General features: G+C 38.8%; 1 protein-coding gene across 1 annotated transcript in view; it reads left to right on the top strand.

Annotated features, from left to right (window-relative positions):
* The first annotated feature begins 7,826 nt into the window (after window positions 1-7,826).
* COL21A1 (collagen type XXI alpha 1 chain) overlaps window positions 7,827-23,758 on the top strand; it is a 155,124-nt gene continuing 139,192 nt past the window's right edge. The window contains exon 1 of the mRNA XM_074333116.1: window positions 7,827-7,964. The gene's annotated coding sequence lies outside the window, so the exon portion shown is untranslated. The remainder of the gene's footprint in view (window positions 7,965-23,758) is intronic.

The raw sequence follows: 23,758 nt of genomic DNA, 5'->3' as shown, positions 1-23,758 counted from the left end.
CGATTTTGAACTTTATGTCAAAGGAAAGCCAACCCAGTATTGAATATGTGCTTTCACTTTAGAGACAGTATTTCAATCATAAGTTAATCAACAAAGAATATATCTTCCTTCTACTTTTAAGTAGAGGTATATATAAATCACCTCTTGTTTTCTTTCCCTCTTCACTGGGCTAACCATAATGTAGGATCTTTTCAATATTTCCTATAGGAAGAGGACTAACAAGAAATAATTGTTACAGTTAGTTAGAAATGGGATACTTTCTCATTTTTATGTTATGGTTTAACTGTGAGGAAAGTTGAGTTTTCCTTTCAGCCCTAAGATAAAAGTATAAGAAGTGTGACCTACATCCTGAGGAACAGGAATCCAGTGCTCTCTTAGCCAGAAGAACTTGGGAGTCTGAAATTATGCCATGGAAGAATTACCTCCAAACTCTCTCTGAATGCACTTTTGGGTATATTTGTAAATTGTTTTTCCATCCTTACAGGCCAATTGAGGGTCTCACGTTTGGATCTAAGATCGTTCCCTCAGAAATAAGACCTGATGATCATCCAGCCATATTAGAATATGAGTCAAATTATCTTGGGCTTTTGGACTTTTAAGGGGATTTATAAAAAATATTCATTACTGATATCAAGCTCTGATATTAAGTATCAAAATTTAGCATTTAAAGCTATAAATGTAAGAAGAATTTACAACACAAAACAATTTTATATTGACATTCTATTTTCTTAAGAGTCTTTCAGTTTTGGGATTGCTTTTGGGTGTTCAGTTTAGGGCTCTTCTCATTGAAGAGTAACAGAAACCCAATTCAAATTAGCTTAAACAACAAAGGGATTTATTGACCCACATAAGGGAAAAATCCAGAATTAGGCTCAGTTTCAGTAATGGCTGGATGTAGATACTCAAAAGATGTCAGTAGATTGTTTTCTCTTTCTATGGTTTTACTTTTCTCTGTCTTGGTTAAATTGTCAGTCCAGGTCTTCGTTAGGAAGATTTGGGCTTACATGGTACTTGGTGTTCAAAATCTGAGACAAAACAACAACAACAACAAAACCCTCTTTCCCTCCCTTCCAAAGTCCTAGAGAGACCTCTAACTGGTGCAGTTTGGGTGATGTGTCATCCCTAAAGCAGTCCATGTGGATGATGCCCTCTGCGGTTTGAGTGGTCCAGTGATGTTATCATGGGAGCTGAAACCAAGGATCACTAGAATTCACTCCTGAAAAATCATTGGCCTCTGAGCTGTGGTGTTTCTAGAAACACCAGCTCAAGGTCTATAGCTCAGCAGTGAGCATCTGAGGCATTTCCCAGTTATTTCCAGGGTAGGGCTATTATATGTCATATCTTCTTAGATATAAAACTGTTATACATCAGGTGCTTTGGATGTATCCATCAAACTGAAGGTGTTTGTACAATCCGAGGAAGTAAGTGTTGAAAGAGCAGACTGTGGCCCCTATAGTTGGTTCGAAAAAAGTGCTAAGGAAATGGCATAGCTTTCCTTTCTCTGAAGTGGCTGTTTGGCTTTGCCCATCCAGTCCTCATGCCTCCTTGTGATGGTAGCAGCACCCTGTTTTCCTTTGAGGATTTCTTCTTCCCCACTGTGGGCAGTTTTGGCAGACCAGTACAATTAGATGCCTTATTCTCTCCTAATATAAGTGGTTGTAGGTGACCCAAGAGAGGCCAATGAAATCCACTATCTTTATATATTGAGTAGATTAATATATGAATGGGAAAAAATGTAGCTCACTTCTACCACTGGTGGTATCCCTTTAAGAATGCTAAGTAATCCTTGCTACCTTTGCCGCTTTACCTGGTTCCTTTTTTCCTAAATGTGGTTTTCCAGACCTTCTGTGAGCTACTATATATGTCCAAAGGATTCATTTTCTGTGTAAATTAGAAACAGTTTCTGTGCTTGCAAACAAGAGCCCTAATTGATACAGAAATGAGGGCGAGAAGTAGGATACTACAAGTCACATAACCTAACATGCAAAATTATCTAGGTGAGGGAGGATGGAGGGCAGAAAAGTCGCATTTCTCCAGGACTGGGAAATTGGCCACCATTATTATACAATAGGGGCAAATCTTGTTAAGCTGTAGTCCATAGTGACTTGAGACTCAGATCATTTGAGTCTTTCAGAGACACAGAAGAAAAACGTGAAGGCATCGATTCTTTTGGCTACATCTTGCAGTCTTTATTAGGATCCTAGAAAGAGTTGATACACTTAAGGTTAAGCTCATTTTGAAAACAGGAAAAGTGAAAAAAAAAAAAAAAAAAGAAAAGCCTTTCTAGAGACACTGACTGCAACCTATGAGCCTGGTAGTGTGGAGCCTTGGATAGTTGGAAAAGCCAACTTCTCTGCCTACTGATAAAGCTAGTGTGATCAAAAGTAGGAAGGTAGGAGCCACAGAAGGAAATAAGATTGCCTTTGGGAGAAGCTGAATCCCCAGTACCCTTGCATGCAGCTCTTATTATGCAGTGTCTGATTGTCAAAGGGGATAAAAATAATCACTGCAAAGACGCAGTTGGGCTATAGTTTGGAGTCAAAGGTCAGACTGGGCAAGACTCTCCACCCCATATCCATGTATATAATTGCCTTAGGCAGAGGCTAGGAATATGGGCAGAATACTGCTGCTAGGAAACCAGAATCCTCAAGTAGAACTTGAGATTCTGGAACTGACCAGAAGCCACCTAGAGATTAAAGGTCTTCTCAGATAGACCTCAACCTTGGCAAAAATGTCGTGTGGTCAATGGTCAAAGGATATCTACCTGGAGCCAGAATTAGGGACCACCAGTGAGCTGACCAAGATACTCACTTCTCTTTCAGGGAACAGCCTTGGCTATTCTGTTTAGCAGGATATATTATAGATAATGGTGGTGGGATACTGTGCATTTTTCTCCCCTTTTCCAAATGGGGTAGGTCTTTCCTGTGGTTACTTGTTCTCTCTCCAGTATTGGCATTGGTTAGTTTGATCATTTAGACACAGGTTGGTGGACCATCTAAACCTGACCAAGAACAACGTACATCTTGGATTTGTGGCTGAATGTGGTAATCTGATGAGGTTTTGGGCTCTCTTTACTTAGGAAGAGATTGTATTTGGAAGCCGGACAGCAAAAGGTGTGAACTGCAGTGAACATTTGTTGCTTTTTGATATCCTCATCTCTCAGGACTGTTTCCTCTCTTTTAGTTAACAGAGGCATGGTTCAATGTGAAGAACCACCATCTCCCTCTTCCAGTCTGTGGGCTCTCGGTGGGGCTCCACTTCTGAATGGAGCATGTGAGCCAACCCTCCTAGATATCCCTCACATGGAAACTGCTTCAAAGTTGTCCATCTGGTTAACCAACTTCCTTGTGACTTTGGGAACTACTAAAGTCTACTCTGTATTTGAAGGAGTACTACAGGGCAGGGTTGAATTTATGGTCTGGTTACTCAGATTTTTATTACCCAGTTCCTGATTGTCCCCTGTTGTCCTATGGTCAGACATTTCGCAGCCACCAGCTTTGAGACTGTCAGACCTGCCCTCCCCTCACTAGGGCAGTGGGCATGTAACCCAAGCCAGACTATTGGAGTCTCTCTGGACTTTGAATCTCAGGTGGAGTGCTGCATTCTCTCAAGCGGTGGTACCGCTGCAGACTGTCGAGCTATATCAGTTGCACAGACTCTCCTCTGACCCAGTCTGTCTTTGCCCAAGCCTGGTTCTCCAGCCTTCCTATCAATTCTGTGGCCACATCATTCCAATACATCCCTTTGCTGCTGAACTCGTCAAGACTTGGTTTCTGTGGTTTGCAGTTCCAAGACCACCAGGTAATTTGTTTGCCCTTTCCCTTTCCAGGTGACTTCTCGCTCCTTTCACACATGCCCTTGATTTAAGTTATAGTTATATTTATTTCTATAACATTACTGGAGGAAAGGGTAAGAATATAATAAAATTTGCTTAGAATGACCCTGCCCACAATCTTGGAGAGAGCATTTGAGAACTACCTGCCTTGATGAAGGGTACATTATTTTAGGGTGAGGTTAGCTATTTATGAGGGAAGGCAGGGGATTGTTTTGTTTATATTTGTTTCCCAAAGGACTAGCCTGGTGGCTGGGCTAACACCAGTGCATTCAGTATATATACATTGATGTTATTCTCCCTCCGTCTTGTCACATTAGGTTCATTCATTCATTTCATAAATGTTTGTTTATTGTTCTCATGGGAATGTAATGGTGAGCAATTAAGATACGGCACTTGCTGTCAATGGTGCTGACTTTCCGTTGTACCTGTGGAGCTCAGTTGTGGTGGATTGCTCAAATATGCTTTAGTTGTTGAGCATTTGAGATTTAAAGTACAACAATATAGCAATAATATTGTTTTATTCTTCTGGAGAAGAGGACAAACGCTTATCCTGAGCAGCAGAGGTGAGCCCTGAAAAGCCAGGGCAGAAGGCATTTCGAATGCAGCTGCAGGCAATCTTTCTGTAAGAGCTCCTTCTGTGTAAGTAGCGTAGGTTTGGATGATGCTGAGATGAGACGAAGAGGACTGTACAGGAAATGAAGGATTCTTTTGGTTTTTTCTGTTCAAATTTGGTGTCTATGACTTAGATCTTTGTTGTTGTTGAGGAGGAGGTAATATTGTAGATTTGGGTACAATTATGTTCTAAAACAAAAATTGGGAAATTTTATTTTCCAAGCTTTTTTTCCCCCCTTAATTTTAAACTTTAAAGGTTTACATGCAAGTCTTTTTTAAATAAATAAAATAATTAATAAATATTAAATGTACCAAATAATTAATTGAGTAATTAATAATCAAAGAAAAATCAAATAATTAGTAAATAATATATTTATTGAAGGATATAATAAAGTAATATTAATTAGATATAAAAAAGGTATTCTATTTATTAAAATGAATGGCTTGGGAAATTTTGACCTTGCTAGAAGAGCTGGGCTTAGGTTCATTGTGTTAATTTTCTATTATTGTGTAACAATTGCCCACAAACTTTACAGCTTAAAACAACATAAATGAATTATATCACAGTTTTTGTAAATTGGAAGTTGGGCATGGAGGGTCTGAGGCAGCTGAAGTTCAGTATGGGTGGTATTTAAAAGATAAGGGGGTAAGGAGGTGGGGAGGACGAGGTAAGTCCTGAGGGTGGAGGTGAGCAAGGTAAGAGTTGTGGAGACATGTTAAAGAGCTCAGAGCTTATTTTAGGAGCACTGAAAAGTCATGTTGGTGTTTTAATCAGGAGAGGGTCAGATTTACAGTAGAGTGGAGACTGTGGCAAAGTCCCATCTTGAGTAACTAGATGAATGGTGGTGCCTTTGGGAAAGATAGGGGATGAAGAGAGGAGGAACACTTCTTTTCGGAGGACAAAAAATAATAATAAATTCAGCCCTGACCATATTTTATTTGAAAAGCCTGCCATTCATACAAGTGAAGATGTCCAGTGGACAGTTGGGATACTGGACAAAATCTGGAGAAAGAGACCTGGGTTGGAGATGTAGGCTTGGGAATAGATGAAGGGCTGTTGACTTTTTTGTGGGTGGAATAGGGATTAGAGAGCTATGCTCTGATAATCTAAAAGAATCTGAAAAACACCTCTCTCCAGAAAAATTAACATGTACATGTACACAGAATATTGGATAGAAATTCTAGGGCCCAGCAGATTCCCTGAGGGCTCAACATGGATCCCAGGTTAAGAACTCCAAGTATCCATGAAACTACAGAAATGGATAATATGGCTTAAGGAGAGTTCACCAGGAAAAGAGAAGGCTGAGCACCTAGAGAGAACCAGAAGAAGAGGAGACTGTAGCAGAGATGGATAGGTAGGTGAAGAGTTAATAAGGACAGGGGGAGAAAGTATTTCAAGAAGGACAGAGTAGGGACCAACTAGGTTAAAAAAATACTGAGAGACTAAGAAAGGAAAGAACTGTCAGGTAGCATTTGCAATAGTTCTTAACAAAAAGTGCGTACTATAGTAACCTAGGGCATTATTTACATACATATCATATCTGTCTTTGCTACAGGCTCCTCTTCTTCTGACTATCTCTAGGTGCCCATCCCTAAGCCTTCTCTTCTGCAAACTATAGATCCCTAATTCCCATCACCAGCATCCTGAATCAGAATCGGATAAAGTACGCCTGGTCCACTGAATATTGGAGATTGTTAGCAAACTTACCTGAAGCAGTTTCAGGAAGTGGTAAGCACACCAGTATGTAAAGAGTTGGGATAGGAGAGATTGGAGTACGTTCAAGTAAGTCTTTTAAGTAGAAGAGGTTAAAGATGCAAGAGGAGATGGAACCATCAATGTGGTGGTTCCTAAGGAGACAGAAAGAGGCAGGACACAGAATAAGTGTTGTGTGTGTGTGGGGGGGGGGGCCCTTTTCTATTTTAATAGATGCAATGCAGAATCAGTTGGTATACATTTGGTTTGGGCAGGTTTCAGTTTCCTCTGCAAAGTAAAGAGGCCATTTGCTGAGAGTTTGGAATATATTCTTGTCATTATTAAAAAATATTAGGAAATGGTTATCCATGTCTTCATATTGAAAAATTGTTATATTTTCATTGCTATGGCCCATGGAGAAACATATTTGCCTAACAGTAGACTATAACATGAGTGTATGAATGAATGAAGAAATGCAGGATAAATATGTTTGTCTATTATCCTGAATTCAGTAGGACTGATTTACTAAAGGAAGGCCTTTGTCAAGTTTCTTCCCTGGGGAGATAGTAATTCACACATACACTCAGCAGACATTTACTGAGCACCTTCTGTGTTCCAGGTATTGCTCTAGATGGAGAGGCTAAAGCTGGGAACAAGACCATTTCTCTGTCCTCATAGAGCTTACCTTGAGATGGAAACAAAACAAAAGAACAACAAGCAATAAAAATTGATAGAGTGACAAGTGACCTGTTAAAAAAAAGGGTGGGGGTTAGGGGATGGGAATGGTGGGGGGGGGTTCACTTTGGATTGGTTGTGCAGGAAGGACTCTCCGACGGGACATTTGAGACTTGAATGAAGAGAAGCGTGCAGTTATGACAACAGAGCTTGGAGGCAGAAGAAACAGCAAGTGAAAGGAGAACACACTGGTGTGTACAAGAGGGCTAGCAGGCCATATGCGGGGGGAGGCAGAGTGAGAAGTGTGGAGAGTGATGGATGAGAGTCAGCTGAGGAGCCGGAGCACACCGGTGCTCTAAGTACATTAATGTTAAAGAAATTTCTGCCTGCTCTGTGAAGAATGGACTAAAGGGGCAGAGTACAGAGCATCCCTTTATTGTCATAAGGCAGTCACCTTATTCCAGGACTTCCTGCATCTCCTAACTCCTCAAAGGTAACTGCCTATCAGACTGCCTGAAAATGAACTTCCCTCAGGTTTTCCGGCAGCGATCACCTTAGGTTAAAGGTAGCTGCATCAGTTTGCTGTTGGTGGCCGGTCTGGGTGACCGACCCTGGCGCCCCAGGGGCGGTTCTCTCAGGCCCAGGGAGCAGGAACTCCTTTGATCAGTGCAGAAGACGCTCTCCATGTCCTTGCCTCCTTCCGCGCTTCCCCTTTCAACCTCTGAGTTGCCTTTATCTATCCAGCTTCCCGCACCGTCCCCTCTTTCCGCCTTCCCCCAGGGGTGCATTTTCTGGTCCCAGCAGGATTTGAACTGAGCATGTTTCTACCAGGATTCCACTTGGCAGTTGGCACTTGGAAATCCAGATCCAAAGCCCACCCTCTGGCCTTCGCCCCGGAAAGGGGGCGGGTGGGGAGCGCGAACCTTATCTCCCGGGCTCCGCCTCCAGGGGGCTGAGAGCGAGTTTCAGAGCCGCGGCGCTCTGCACTGGCCGCTGCAGGGAGACCGTACTCGGGGCGGAGGGCGGCAAACCCGCTTTAGCCCCGTTTTCGTCCTGGTTGGGGCTGGTCACCGTCTGCGACACCCCCGTACCCCTGGTGGAGCGCGCAGCTGGCTGCGACGGCAACCTCGACCCTGGACGCTGCGCCAGGTAAGGTGACGTCGCTTTCTCCCCTCTCTCTGCCAGAATGACAAGTATGGGGCTTCAGGGCTGGTCCTCCCTGGACTGCAGTTGGCACTTTGGGTGTTCAGAGCGTGCAGTTTTTGGTGAACGGTGAGGTAGACTCCGCGCCCAGGCTGGAGGCTGGCACGTCAGGGTTTGTCTTGCAAAGTTACTGAGTGTTAAATGAATCTTAAGAGGTTCCATGAGCGCTGATTTCAGCATCAGAGTGTTTAGCTTCTGAGAATGAATAATAATGGGGGCATTTACTACCCTAAGCTCATCCTCCTTTGCCTCTGTCTCCTTGGAAGGGGCTCCAGCGTCTACACGTGGCGCGCGCGGGAGCGGGACACGCCGGGGACCGTGTGGGGTGGAGCAGCGGTTCCTTACCCTTGCAGCACAGTAGGTTCACTTGGGGAGCTTTTAACAACAATCGGTGCTTACGCAGCACCCCAGATCAATGAAATCAGAATCTCTAGGAGTGGGAGTTCGGGCATCCACGTTTTTAAAAGTGTTCTCAGGTGATTCCCACGTGGAGTAGTTTGGGAACCAGTGAGTTAGAGCAGTGGATCTCCACGTGTGGTCACTGCCCACAGCATCAGCATCACCTGGGAACTTTCAGAAATGCAGTCAAGGGCTGGGGCTGGACTGGGAACAAGGGCAGATCTGTGTTTTAATGAGCCTTCCAGGTGATGCTTTTAAGAAACTGGGATGATCAAATACATGCTTATGGAAAGAGAACTGACTCTGGGTGGTGAACACACAATGTGATGTATAGATGATGTATTACAGAATTGTACACCTGTAACCTATGTAACTTTACTAACCATTGTCACCCCAATAAACTTTAATTAAAAAAAATTGGGTTGGATCTCAATTAAGATAAGGGCAAACACCTGCAAAAGCCCTTCTACAGATGGAGGAGGAAACAGACCACTTTTCAGAAAATCTAAAATATTTATCAATAGGGTTTACATATATATATATATGGGCAATATCTTGGGCAATTTATACATAGTATAATTTGCATACTTGCTTTAGGAGAGATGAGGAATTTTCTTTTTTTCAGAGTTGAACGGAAGCCAAAGCAGAAATATACATAAGCATCTTCTAGCTGTAATAACATGAATCTTGGCCCTGAGGAAACGACCCCAGATCATCCTGGTCATCAGTGCACATCACAGGACTCACATGCAGTAATTATTTATTTATTTTTTTAAAGCAATTGGAGGATTAAGGAATTCATGCCAGTTCTCCAGAGTGAAAGGGAATTCAGCATTATAGGTCTCTCTGGGCTGTCTCAAATGGTTCCCTTTTTTCTTTTAATAGAGATCTGAGGTTTCAAAATTTTGGCTAAAAAAATTCCAGCTGCTTCTAAGTCATTAGTACAGAAATAGAACGACTTTGCAAATAGGCTTAAATGGATTAGAAAATGTAATATTGGATAAAAAAGCTAGACCAGGCATGACTCCAGTCCCAGCACGTGTGTGCAGTGGTGAACTCAGTGCTAACTATACCAGGACTTTCTGTACAGAGAATGTTTGTTTTCCAAGTTGCTGTTTTCTGTGCCAATACATAATTGAGGCATGCAAACTTGTTAACGGACAGGTACTAAGCTTGGTGCAGAGAACTGGGGGAAAGAGATAGTGGTTACAAGCAGGAGCCTTGGTCTGAGGCTCAACCCTCAGCTTCAAGACCTGCCCTTCTGCTTCTTCAGGCTCTTGGGTGGTTGCCACACTTTCCTCATCTGTAAAATGGGGACAGTGGTACAATGCATCCTTCATAACTCTCATATTGTTGCCAGAGTTAAAGGAAATAATGCTTCTAGAGTGTCTAGAATAGTAAACTGAATATTTGTTAGCTTAAAATATGCAAACATCTCACACAAACTGAAAACAAAACAAAACCAAATTCCCAAACACCTTGAAATAAAAATTAGAGTATATTGATTACATGGTCAAATTTTGTATTTACATGCCAACCTTACCCTTAGAATTCACAGGTTTTGCTTTTTACTGGAATGTGAACATATGGACATCCTCAAATTGCCTTCATAATTTTATTGCAGTTTTATTGAAACTTTCTAGAAAAAAATTTTAAGTAGCTTAGCTTCAAATTAACAGACTTGTCTTTATCTACTCACTTTCTTTGGTGAAGGATTTTACCATGTGGTGGAGTTTATAATCTGTTCACACTCACATTTAAATAGCCTTAAAATCTAGCTCCCCAGGATATTCCTTATACCGTGTTTCCCCGAAAATAAGACCGGGTTTTATATTAATTTTTGCTCTAAATGACGTGTTAGGGCTTATGTTCAGGGGATGTCATCCTGAAAAGTCATGCTAGAGCTTATTTTGTGGTTAGGTCTTATTTTTGGGGAAACATGGCAAAAGAAAATTTATATGATAAAAGAGCATCTAAAAGTGGCATGCTGTGGCCCCCAAGAGAACCAGTTGAGAAGTACTATCTGGTGTGTCTTAGGTTTTTGAGAGAGAGAATAAAATGAAACCTTAATCAGTTACATCAAGATTTGTTCAAGACAGTATAAGACAAAGCAAAATAAGGACACACAGCAAGGACAGGCCTAACATGTCCAAAAGGATTGATGAGGTAATTTAAGAATCCTTTTCCTCTTTAACTGCAATAATTTCAAAATGCTACAAACTATATACACAAAAAGCAATTCCTTTTACATTATTTGATTGGAACTAATCTGGATGATCCTTTTAGGGCCAATTAGTTCTACTGAAAAAAAAAAAAAAGGTATTCCAAAAAGAATGCCAAATGATTCCGTACTTTGAAATTAGTCTTGGTTCTTTAATTTCAGTGATAAATTGAATATTAGATTTCTAACTTGAGTACCTTTTTATGACTCATCTTTCATCTTTAAATGCAAGAGGCTATACCCTGCCTATAACCAATCTTATGTGACTTCTAGAAGATTAGACATAATCCAAGTTCCAGCATATAAGTATGTTAGTAACTTCTCTGTTCAGGAAATCAGGTCTTTATGGGACACTTTAGAAATTACACTTTAATGTTATAATTAGAATTTAATGTTATTAAATTAAATGTGATTACAATTTAATGTAAATAGGGTTTTCCGTTTGGCTCACTATGTATGAAATGAGCAGCTGTGGGAATGAGAAGGAAAGATCAGAGACATTTGTCTTGATGGGAGGAATGAAGGCATGTGGAAGCAAATTCAAACTGTCAGTCATCAAATTATGTGTTCTGGATAATTGAACAGAAGAGCCAAGAGAGTCGGTGATGTCAAAATTCAGTGACAGGATGTAGCTGATTAGAAATGATCGCTATTGCAATGCTCCACAGTAATTTTATAATTCTCCACTTACAGCAGTGGTGTCCAAACTTTTTTCAACGGTTTTCACCAAGGGCCATATGTGGTAAAATACACAAACAGCCGGGCCACTCACTCGAGGTGAAGTACGTATTGCCTCACCTGGTTTATTTAAGTAAATTAAATATATTTTTGGAATTTGCTGTGGGCCAATTAACAATGGATCGCGGGCCGCATTTGGCCCGTGGGCTACAGTTTGGACACCCCTGACTTACAGGCATAAGGCCTGGAGCAGAGATAATCATAGAGAAGTTAGCTTAATTGTACTTGCTTTACATAACCTGGCTCACTTAGAAAGGTTTTGAGGAGAGTTACCTGGCATTCATTTAGGTTCATTTTGAGGGCCCTATTTGTTTCAAAGTAGATGGTTTTACTATTAAGGCCAATCTTGAAAGTCTTATGAGTAAAACACATCATGGAAAATGGACACATTTTTTTTATTTTCGTATTTATTACCTTTGGGTTATACTGTTCATCATGCAATAGTAATTCTTTAGCTTGATTCCGTATCATTCTTGTGAAAACAAGGTTGGAATGTTTATTTCTGGCAGGTGGTCCAGTCTCACTCAAAGAAGATTAGCCATGGAGGTTGAGGTTCTCAACTTTTAGGACACACACTCTTCAGAAAGACTGCCTAGCCTTGAATCCTGACAGTGACTTACTAATTGTTTGAACATGCACAAGTTACCTAATCTTTTTTCGCTTCTGTTTTCTAATTAGTAAAAATGGGATTTTTGTGAGGAGTAAATGAGTTAACTTCTTTTATATAAAAAAGTTTGTATAAACTCCTCTGGCTCTTAGTACATGCTTAATAACAATTTGCTATTATTTTACTTTGGCCTTTAATGAATGGTTTAAGCTGAAGCTCTCTTTTCTGTGTTCACCTCTGAATATTAGAACCTACAAAAAGAAGTAGTGACTTAGGACATGTTCATTGGATGTTTTTTTCTGTTTTAGCTCGTGGAGGAATTTGTTTCAGAATACATGAGGTACTTCAAGTTTCTCAGAAAATAATACAACATTTTGAACATTTCTAGAAATTCCCAGATAGTGTTGCTCTTGCTGGCCAGACACCACACTTTGAGTCACTGGTTCCCAAATGGACTGCACATTGGAATCAATCACCTGAGGACAGTGTTTTAGACTGTTGATGCCTAAACTGATTAAATTAACTAGTTAATTTAGTTTGAAAAGGAATAAAGTACTTATGTCCTTTATAAAGAGAGGCCCATTAACTATATACATGTGGTTCCCATGTACTCACAGAATTTTTAGAACAATAAGGGATATTAGAATTTTGTCTAATATAAATGAGGAAACAGAGGCTTGGAGACATCATTCTTGGCTAAGGGATCATAAACAGTTAGTGGTAGCCCTGGACAACAATGCAGGTTTCCTGTGTTCTACTCTAATTGTTCATTAACTACCTTTTCTTCTGAAAAATCAGATCATGTGACAGAGACACATAATCCAATAGAGTGTGTTTTTGGAATACTATGGATCTCCTTGTCCCGCTTAACCCAGTTTGATTTCAGGTTTATTTATCCTTAATGAAAAACCACTGAAAACAGCATGTGCACAATGACAAGAAAGCTAATCCATAGGTTTCAGTTGGGAAAAGGATGATCTTTTCCACTAGGTTTGTATTTTTTAAGGATTTAATTTAATTTTTGTTTCTCTTTGACATTTGGTTTTCACTAATGAAAAACTCAAGATACCTTTGAAAATTTCAGGAAACATTGACAATTTTCTTACGTCCAAGTTTGGTAACCTTCTGGGAAATCTGCCAGTTGCTTGTGTTTGATTCGGTGTTTAGTTTTTGTTTTGACTTGTCTTATTTTGACCTAGGTCAGTTTAGCCATGATTGCAGTGTTATGGTATCCCTTCACTATTTGTTTTGACTTATTGGTATCAAGAAGAAAAGATTAAGGACCAAGAAAATTTCCTTTTTAAATTTAAAGTGAAAAAAAAAAAACATTCTAGGGAAGTTTGAACTTTATCGAAAATTTGTTCTTCTAAAAATATTCTTTAGAAATTTAGTTTAAAATTTTTTATTATGTCACAGGAGTAAATAAAAATAAACACTCAGAACATATGTATTTCTGTTGTAACTTCAAATCCATAGGTGATTCAATGATTAAAACAACTTATTGAAATATATATATATATGTACTCTTAAAAATTCGAAACCTAGTTGTATATGAATTTTGCTAGTTTATTAGGAAGAGTCTGACTCCACCCCTTGGCATGTGTCTAGGCATGTGTTTTCCAGTAGTACCCAGAATTAGATAGAGTATTAAAGATAAGACAGGGAGGAACATTCTTTGTAAGTGGTGAGCCATTCATCAAATAGTGATGAAGTGCATACCAAATGCTTGGCTATCCTAGAAGGGTTCAGAGAAGTTGCTAAATTCAGTTTAGTACTTGTATTGATAACCAATTGACAGTTTCCTTTTTTTAAAATGGAAAACTCCCTTCATTTATTATATAAAAATAACATTTTATAAATACCTTTCAAGTGCAAAAAATGTATATGTCAAATATAGTTCTGATTTAAATTTAGAAAAATCTACAAGCATAACAAGATGTGTCTCAAACCATTTTTAATTCTCATTTGACATGTATCAATCTGTAGAAAAGGTTGAATGTGATTTGAAGGTCTGCCTTGGCCAGGAGTGGAGAGGATATCCCATAGAGAGGCACTGTAAACATCCAAGGTCCTGAGAATGTAGACACCTCCACTCCTTCCCTGTAGAAACTCACCCTTCCCGTTGGGCAGTCTGCCTTTGCATCATTTATAGCACCTTTACTTTTCTCTCCCTGATTAAATCACTTGTTACCTGGCCCTCTGGACTCCAGTTTGAAATGAGAGTGAAATAAAAACTGGGGAGCAGGAGTGACATGGTAACTGTGTTAACTAGAATGGTATAGGCGGAGTTCCTACTTGGCGCCGTTTGGCATGAGGCGAGAGCAGGGATAAAGAGAGTTAGGGGGATTCAGAGCTCCCAAGGTCAATTGGAGGCACGTGGGACCTCATTGGAACTCCTGGACACCTAATGAAAGCAAGCGTGAGCAAGTAGGTATCGCCAGCCTAAGCTATGACATTTCTATATTGCCATTGAAATAACAGTAATAATATTTACATGTCAAGTACCAAATAAATAGATGCTCTCATTATTTCCAAGAAGGCCCTGGACCAGGAAATGGGAAACCTGATTTCTCATCCCAGCCTACCACCAATTTACTGAAAAGTTGGTAGCTTAGAGAAGGCTGCTGTAGGGGAGAGCTGGGCAGGTGTGATTGTAAAGTCTTCTTTCATTTTGCTTTTTACATAATTTTCCTTTCCTTGGTTGAAAGCACCATTTTACTCCATTATGGAACATGTGAAGAATTGCAGCTTAGAGCATCCATATATAGAGTCTAAGTCTTTGTGGAGTAGCACCATGTGGGAAATTAGTCTACTAAGAAATATAGAATGCATTCCTAAAATTCCTATTAACATGCTTCTTAAATGTTCATTGAAGATGGATATTACTGTGAATGAGGAATAATGAAATAATAGATCTTTTTATTTCAAGAAAATTTAAATTTCACAATACCTTCATGTGGGAATTATATAAATAATGTTCATTGGTCTTTTCAACAGTTGAAAAAAAAAATTTTTTTTTTTTAAATTTGAATTACAGGTTTTGTGAGGGAAATCATGTTTATATGAGTAATCAAATTATATTTTTGAGCTCTAAATTGCATGTTTCTCAAAATGTTAACAGTTGTGTTTGGGTGGCAGGATGATATTTTCTTTCCTGCTTTTCTTTATTTTTTTAAAAATATACATGTATTGCTTTTATAATGCAAAAATGAATGCATAACTATGTGCTTTGTAGATGGAAACATTTGAAATTATAGCTTTGAAACACCATATAAAAGAGATAATGATGTTATTGTGTGATTAATTTATGTTCCCATAATTCATAAATTACATATTGTGCCAGATGTACTTTTAAATATCAAACACACTAAGTACAGCTAGTAAAATCTAGCTAAAATGACACAATAACTTTTTTTTAAAGTAGGAAAATCAGTCTGTTACTACTTGTGAATGCCAAAAGAATATTATGTACTCTAACATGTCGAGGCCATATAAGCTAATAGCTAAAATCCTGGATGTTGTGCAGCCGTGGCCCTGACACTTAGCACCTACGTGACCTTGTGCCTGGTATTTAACTTTTTAAAGCTTGATTTGCTCATCTGTTAAGTGAGGATGATAGGACCTACTTCATAGTGTGGTCAGAAAGGTTACATGGAATAACGCAAATAAACACTTGAGAATAGTGCCTGGCAGATCCAAAGTACTCAAATTAGCTCAAAATTTATTATTATCACAAATATAATCTTCTCCCTATTTCTAAGCTTTGTTCCGTTTGTGATCTGGATCTCTATCTTTTGAAAACTGTGTTACTTCTTTACGTGAGAATATCTTCCATATACCCTGGGTCATGGAAATGAGGCAAATCCAGATTTCTGCCATTTTGCTGGAGGAGAGGAAAGTGCCTGTGCAGGGCAGGGGTGTCCCCTGAAGCTCGCAAGGTACTAGCAGCAGTAACAGAGGCTTTTGAGAGCAACTCCTTGTGACTGTAAGTGTTGCTTCTGGAGTCTGAGAGGCTGTCATCCTTTGCCATGTGGCACAGTTCCAGAAGGTCCCCGTGATTGTTGGGTGGGATTGAGGTAACCTCAAGTCTTGCTTGTAGCTGCAGGTGACTTGTCATGAGCTCCTGGATTTAGAAATTGTAGAGATCTCTTTGGTCAGGGCCGTAGATGGCTCATATCACAGCTTCCTGAAAATTAAAAGACAGCTTTTTCTCAGGGGAGATGCAGCCTTGCGTTGCAGCATCAATTTGCCTCTTCCGCACCTGCATTTGTGCTGCTGCAGTCCGGACTTCGGTGCTTCTGTATAGGATAAGCATTAATTCATCCATTCAGCAAATATGTTTCAGCTCTTTCTATAGGTTAAAGTGGCTCCTAGGATGCAGCAATAAATGGGACATGATCCCTGCCCTCAAGGACTAATGATCCCTCAGCAAATTTCCCCAGGAATGCTCTGGTATTAGGGTTAGTTGTCATACCACAAAACTCCTAACTATTCCATTGCTTCTAAGGATAGAACACCTTGAGAAGGTTGATGTGGTTGTTCCTATGTTAATCATCCCACACCCACTAGTCTGACAGTTTATTATTAGGGGCTGTGGGTGGATCTATATTCTCCTCAAAACTAATGACTTCTATACACATAATGCACATCGGTAAGTTTCTACAAAGTACTGAGACTAAGTATTTCATCTGTTAAGGCAAAAACTAAACCAAACAAAAAACCATGATGAAATGAATTGAAGTGATTGAGGCTTGACAGAAGAAAGTTATGAAGGCTTTGGAAAAATCAGAATCAATTATTTTTAGACTACACATGTCGGAACCCTGGAAAACAGGTGTGAATATTTTTGATCTCTGATGCATTCTAAATTAGTTAATTAAATGAATGTCTGGACAATTACCAATAGAGGATAGTTAGAGCCATTTGTGAATCTGTGTTTCCTTAATTGTAGCTCTAAATATTTTTAATTTTTAGGTGGCTAGTGTAATTTCAGATTAGGCAGTTTTTGGCCAGATCTATTACATTATGAAATGCTAAGCTTTAGTAGTGCAATGAGTTTGAGCATTTTAAATATTTTTGTATCATCTTGGATATGGCTGCCAAGTTGAATTCCAAATTTCCCTTCTAGTAACCTGCCCTGTTTTTTAAGCTTTGGGCTTAAAGCACCCTCTAAGTCTAGAGAAGGAATTATAATATCTCATTTTCAAACTTGATTTGAATACCTATGGTTTAAACTTAAAAGTAAATGTGTGTATGCTTTCCACTTTATCCTCTCCAGTTCATCCCCAAAGATGAACATTTATCATAAAGGTAGCTGCAGAAAAAATTTTTCCTTTACCTTCTTTCAGTGTTTTAATATTGCCAATCCTTAGGCAGGGCCAATCTATTTTATCCAGGACTGTGTCCACAAGGAAGCCACTTAATACAAAGTTGCAGTCTTTCCAAATTGCAGCAAAGAGGAGAGTTAGCCTGGCTTCTTTGGAGTACAAGACTTTGTTACTGTTTATTACCCCAGACTCCAGAGAATTTTACATTTTAACTTTTATTCCTTCAAAATCTTTCTTTTCCTGGGATTTCTGTTTCCTCATGTCCATCTATTGATATGTTCTAAGGTAAAAGGGAAACAGAGGAAGGCATATTTTATTATCTGCAAAAGTTGCAAGAATAGGTTTCTGTTTCGGCAACCATTCTCATTCAGTAGTTGGGAAGGTTTAACTAGAAAAATACAGGAATTTTGATATATCAAGGGGGCAAAAGGGTAGATGAAGGAACTCCCAAGGGAGCCATTACTCTATTTCATTGCTTGCACAGCAAGGAGATATTGGTAATTGTAAAAACATGGAATGTATGCTATATGAAAGACAAACAAACAAACAAACAAAAAACAAAAAAGGTGATGAGCCAGCATGTTTAATTTTAGTGGTTACCAAGGTGCTGAGAAGATTGAGGTTGGCTATGCTTATGATACACTTGGGAGATGGACTACTATTTAAAATATAATTTTTAAGAAGCAAAAAAGACTCTAATTGAGCTCCAAATGGTCTAATACTGGAGTTAGGCACTGTGGAAGATATGGTCTGTTTTTGTCATGACTTGCTTCATAGAGGAGATGGGGCTTGAAACTGCTTCTTGAAGCGTGGTTCAATTTGGACAAATGGTGCAGTTTAGACACACACTCTACTCAACATAGGACTGGAAATTATCTTACAAATAATTGTTGTTTACAATACACATATTGTTTACACCAACAGTACTTGATGCCCTAACCTGTGGTGTACCTAATGGCCAAACTATCCAATGTCAGACACCTGCAGTGATGGCACACTTTCAGTTTTAAGGGCATCCCCGTTTATTAAAAACTTTTCCTTAAAGTGAAAACTTCCTCCCTGGAGTTTCCAGGCATTGGTCCTAATTCTGTACTCTGGGAGTGTAAGGGACAAGTTAATTTGTTTTCCATGTGACAAGTGTGGGGACAGAGCCCCAGAAGGTAGTTTACAGGCTCTCAGCCTCACGTGGAGGAGTGCTGGCTCGGGTAGTAGATGGCCATCAGCTGTAGCCAGTTAGCCAGTTAGCCGCTAATATAACTGCTGCGGCTACGGAGGAGAGTGGAGGAGAGTGAAAGAGAGTCGTCGGTGGGTTGCAGACAAAACGGACAGCAGGTCGCACGTCCAGCGAACCCAGCCTCTAGTGAGACCGTAGTGGTATGACTCCCCTACCTATGGCTCCGTGGGTGTTCCTTTTTGGCCTCATCATATCCTGCGTTCTTGTATGGGGAGCGGGAGCAGAGACCCCCGCAGGCTTCCCTGCATGACAAGTTTGCCAGTATTTGAAGACAAATGAAACATCATATTCTAAAACTGCTTCTCTTTTGCAGTGGTTGGTGGTTACATCTCCAGTCTGGTCAGCCTTCCCTGAACACAGTGAGTTTTGCTTCTCACTGACCATTGGTTGCTAAATATTAGGTTGGTGCAAAAGTCATTGTGGTTTTTGCAATTTTTAACTTTTTAAACCACAGTGACTTTTGCACCAACCTAATTGGGTATAGTCCTGTTGTTTTTCTCCCTTGTAGCCCAAGAGAAAACTTGGGCTACAGTTCACACTCATGACCTCAGTTTACTATTAGCTAAAACCTTTCTGTCTACTAAGACCTGACGTTAAGCCAACTGATTCCTATTGAGCATTCTACCGTGCTTCCCCGAAAATAAGACCTAACTGGAAAATAAGCCCTAGCATGATTTTTCAGGATGACATCCCCTGAACATAAGCCCTAATGCATCTTTTGGAGCAAAAATTAATATAAGACCCAGTCTTATTTTGGGGAAACACAGTACAATACATATTTTGGATCCCAGGGTATTCTTGTGTTTCTTTTGAATTTTGTCTGTTGCAGGGGCCCATTATTTATTCAGTGAGCTCTTTTTAAATCAAAGAGTTTCATTCAATGATAGAAATCGTTCTTAGCTTTGCTGTGTTTGCTTAATTTGATTTGCAGGTCGTTATTGCCCTCACCCAAATTACGAATAACTAATTAACAACAAAGCAACTGGCAGAATTCTAAAACATATCACTAGAAACCTACTACCAGGTTGGCATCAGGTGTTACTCTCCATTGGGGAGCCATTTAATTGGTTTTATAACAAGTTTACATTTATCTCTTTTTGTTTTTGAACTATCATGAGCATGGTATTCTGATGTCAGCCTAATACTCCCAGCAAAGCAGTACAGGTCAGTTTGGTATGATTTATTCTTGGCACTTAATAAGTGTTTTAGGTGGATTTCTTGTTCTAAGCAGCACATAGGTGGACTTAATAAAAACACAATCTGAAATTTCTGAATTCCAAATAGCAAATGTAACCCATTAAACTTTATTATGGTTGATAATATATTTGAACTCTTTTTTTGCAGTTTATTTGGTTTTCTATTTTTATCATGCTTTCTTGTTCTTTACTATAATTATTACTCTTGGTGTTTCTGTCTTTGTAGTTAAGTTTGCTTTATTTTCTTCTACCAGTTATCTCTGGAACTTCTACTCCTATGTCCATAATAATGGTTACCATTATATTTCTATGTATCAATTAAAACATATTTTCCTAATAGCTAGTTGGTGTCTATCCACCTAACTCTGAGACAATTAACTTATTCTGTTTACATGATTTATATCACCTTCACTTTCCTCCATTGCCCACTCTCCACCCAGCTCCCAATTTGAGAGCTTGTATTTTATTTCTAGAAAGTTATTAAGTTTTTTCAGTAATACTTTTAGACAGAAGTTTATTTTGGAGAAACAATTAGAAGAGGGTGGCAAATTTTGTTCATTTAAAGGAAAATTCTGTTCCATAACTGGCGTAGTTTTATTTATCTTCTAGTAATTTTTTGGAAAGAGTGAATAGATAGTAAACATTTGTTTTCTTTAATGTTCAAATGATCAAAATGTTCATAAATGAATGTTTGTTTGGTTACGTCCATATTTTCCTGCAGAACTTTGAAGATTTTGATTCATTGTTTTCTGGGTTCACTTCTGTGGTAATTTCTGGACCATCTGCATTTTATTTCTTTTTAAGTATTCTCCCTATTCCACACCCCACAGAAACTCTTAGGTCTTTTTTTGTTTGTTTTTTTTGTTGTTGTTTTATACTTTGAATTATGATTTTTCACAAATATATGGCTAAAAGAGGCCTTTTCTCCCACATTCAAGCAATTTGGTAATATTGAGACCCTTTCAATGTGAAGATTCAAATCTTTAGTTCTGAAAGCTTTTCATTATTTCTTCATATGTCTTTTTTTCCTAAAAATTCTTTCTTCATATTTAGTAAAATCTGTGTTTTTTTGCATTGCAATCTGGTAGAATTCTTCTACTTGATTTTCATCTAGCTATCCCCCTCTTCAACTGTTCTCACATATATTAATATTTCTGAATATATTAGTCACATTTAAGCTAGTTGTTTTTTTTTTACTGTTCTCTGTTCTGTTTCTAAGGGTGTTCATTACTATATTTGCTGAATTTGTGGTCTTCCTCTATGATACTGGTTTTTATTGAATATTTGTTAACATCTTGGTGTTTGCAATTTCATATTTACTACTCTATGGGTTTTTCCCCCCGTTAACTACAGCGTGCTCCTAATGATTGTGGAGGTGGGCAATGTACTAGATAGTGTTTTGTCTTCTGGACATGGTTGCTTCCTGTTCCTCTTGGGTTTTGCTAGTGGGGAACCTACCAGAGACTTGCTTTGCCAGTCCAGTCTGAGAGCCCATACTTAGGCTTACCATAGGTACAAGTGGAAAAGAGTTGCATAATGTCCCAGAGGCAACTGTTCTTTCTCATTCACACACACCACTTCCTGCTCAGCCTAAGAGGCATCTGTCTCTGTCAGGATACGTTTCGTGCTCCTGTTCTGAGAATTCTTTTTCTTCCATCTTGGATTAATATTGTTCCTCTAACCTTCCCAGCAGTGTAGGCCATAGAATTGGGAAGAGATTCAGTGTTAATCTGACAATATCCTAAAGCACCTGTAATTGTAGAAAAGAATGAAGGTCATTTTGGTACCTGCTTTATTACTTCCACTATGAAGTGAACATTTTGTACCAAGCAGTATGTAGAGTCATAGTTGTTCCTTTGGGCTGTTGGGTAATATGGCTTTAGGGATCTTATTTGCAATTTCTTCTGAACAGCATTTGGATGATGTAGAAAAATAAGAGCATGTCCTTTTGGATAAAGTCTGACATATTGTAATTCTGAAACTGTTCTTGGCACTTCCTAGAGAAATGTCAGTTTTCCAGCATGAATCCAGTCCAGTGCAGCTGTTTCTGCTTTTCACCATCGGATTTGAAAATCTGTATAAGAGGATGTAACCAACAAACTTTGGAGTGAACAATGAGGCATGAGAGTTTTTCCCCTCATGAGTTCCGTGTGTTGTTGATATATTTCATAATAATAAAAATACTATTTTGAGTTTGTGTATCATGATCCCTTTGTGTAGCACAATCCCTTTTAGGGCTCCTTTCTGCAAGAATTTTTATAAGTATTTAATAACAATGTTACCTCCTAAAATTCAGGCTCTGCATCGCACTAATCTCACAGAACAGGGATTTAAGAATATCTTTTTAAACATTGAGCACTGTTTTCATTTGCCGAGGTGTGAACCAAAATATTTATAAACTAAAATGTTTTCTAGTTCCCTTAGGTTGGTTTTTCCTAGGAAAGTTTCATTATTTACTCAGTTTGAAGTACAGTGTTGTTAATTTCCAGAATGCCAGACATAATTTTATTCAAATGTAAGAATGAAACACATTCCAGTACCCAATTATACACACACCCCCACCCCGTTCTCTACCATTTCAGAATATCTGTACTACGTAGTTTTCTCTCACCATCTCAGTTGACAGGTACTCAAAATTTGACTGTGGTATTTATTTGCCAACATTTTGTATGTGTTGGGAAGAACAATGTAAATAGTTCAAGAAATACCGCGCCTTAGGATTCAAAACCATAGTGCAAGCATTCAGTGATTTGTCTAGTGCTTGTCATTTGTTTAAAAGGAGGAGCATTTGCAAGGACTTATTTTTTTTTGTCTGATAGCAATAAAAAAAAACTATAATGAAAAGAGAACGATCGGAATGGTACTGTTCATGTCTTTGGAGCTCCTTAAATGTAATAGAAATGGTACAGGTTTGATCATTCTGATTACAAGAATGTTCATTTATAGAAAATCCATAATGTATTCATAATGTAGAGCCAGTTTGGAATGGAGAGAAATAACCTTTACTTTTGGGGGGGATTGTTTTAAGAGGGGCTAATTATTAACTTGTGTTTAATCAAATAAATAATTAGGTGAATTATTTAAAAGAATAGAAATCAGCCAATTTGAAATGGTAGAGATCCTCCAACTCACTCATCTCCTCATTCCCTGGTTTTCCAGAGGAGAGACTGAAGTCCAGCCAGGCTTGTTTTCTTTCCCAGATTCCTACAGTATCCTAATTGCCTTGCTAGGTCTGGGACAGAGATAGTCCAACTGCTAGTACAGTCCTCTTTACCCCACACATAGCTGAATAAGGCCAGGAAGGAATCAAATATTTTGATTCATCAGTTTTAAACAAGTTACTGTTACTGACCTGAGTATAACGCTTCCTTAATTAACAAATGCAGGATGTTCGTTTTTCCATACCAGAGCTTCCTTTTAGATGATAAAAAGCTGTGCACAAGTTTATTTTTGAGGATGGTCCTTTCATTTTCCATTCTTTGAAACACAGTCATGCTTTATTTGGTTCCCTTGAATGTCAGGATGGTAGCTGGTATTAGTTCATGTTGATTCTTTTTTTCCTCAGGAAATCTCATTGGCAGTGGAACCATCTGGGAGGTAAAAGAAGATTGATTGTACCACATGAAACATTCTGTTTTTCTTGGGTGATTAGCAAGCATTTTCCCTGTAGAAACAAAAGGCTGGCTTTTAAATTGGCAGAGCTCTCAAGAGGTAGGGAAAACATGGCAGTGTATTTGGGGGAAGGGTAGAACACATAGAAATTGGTTGAACCTCTTACATTTACTTGTGAGTATGCACTTAATACACATCTCACATGAAAGAAAGTAAGAGTTAAGATGAATTCATTTCGGAAATTTGGAACTAAATTGATTAAGTATTGCACTTTTCCCATAAACAAACATATAGAATGTACATATTTCAAATTTGTATTTTCTTGGTTGAAGATAAAAATGAGAAAATTGGAAACTGGGAATAGTAAGTCTATGTCAAGGAGTTAGATACAATAGATATTATGCAG

The sequence above is a fragment of the Rhinolophus sinicus genome, linkage group LG05 (assembly GCF_036562045.2).
Source record: "Rhinolophus sinicus isolate RSC01 linkage group LG05, ASM3656204v1, whole genome shotgun sequence".
In the NCBI taxonomy this organism is placed as follows: Eukaryota; Metazoa; Chordata; class Mammalia; order Chiroptera; family Rhinolophidae; genus Rhinolophus; species Rhinolophus sinicus.
The sequence above is the reverse complement of the archived record's forward strand: the minus strand, read 5'-3'. Positions and strand labels throughout refer to the sequence as shown.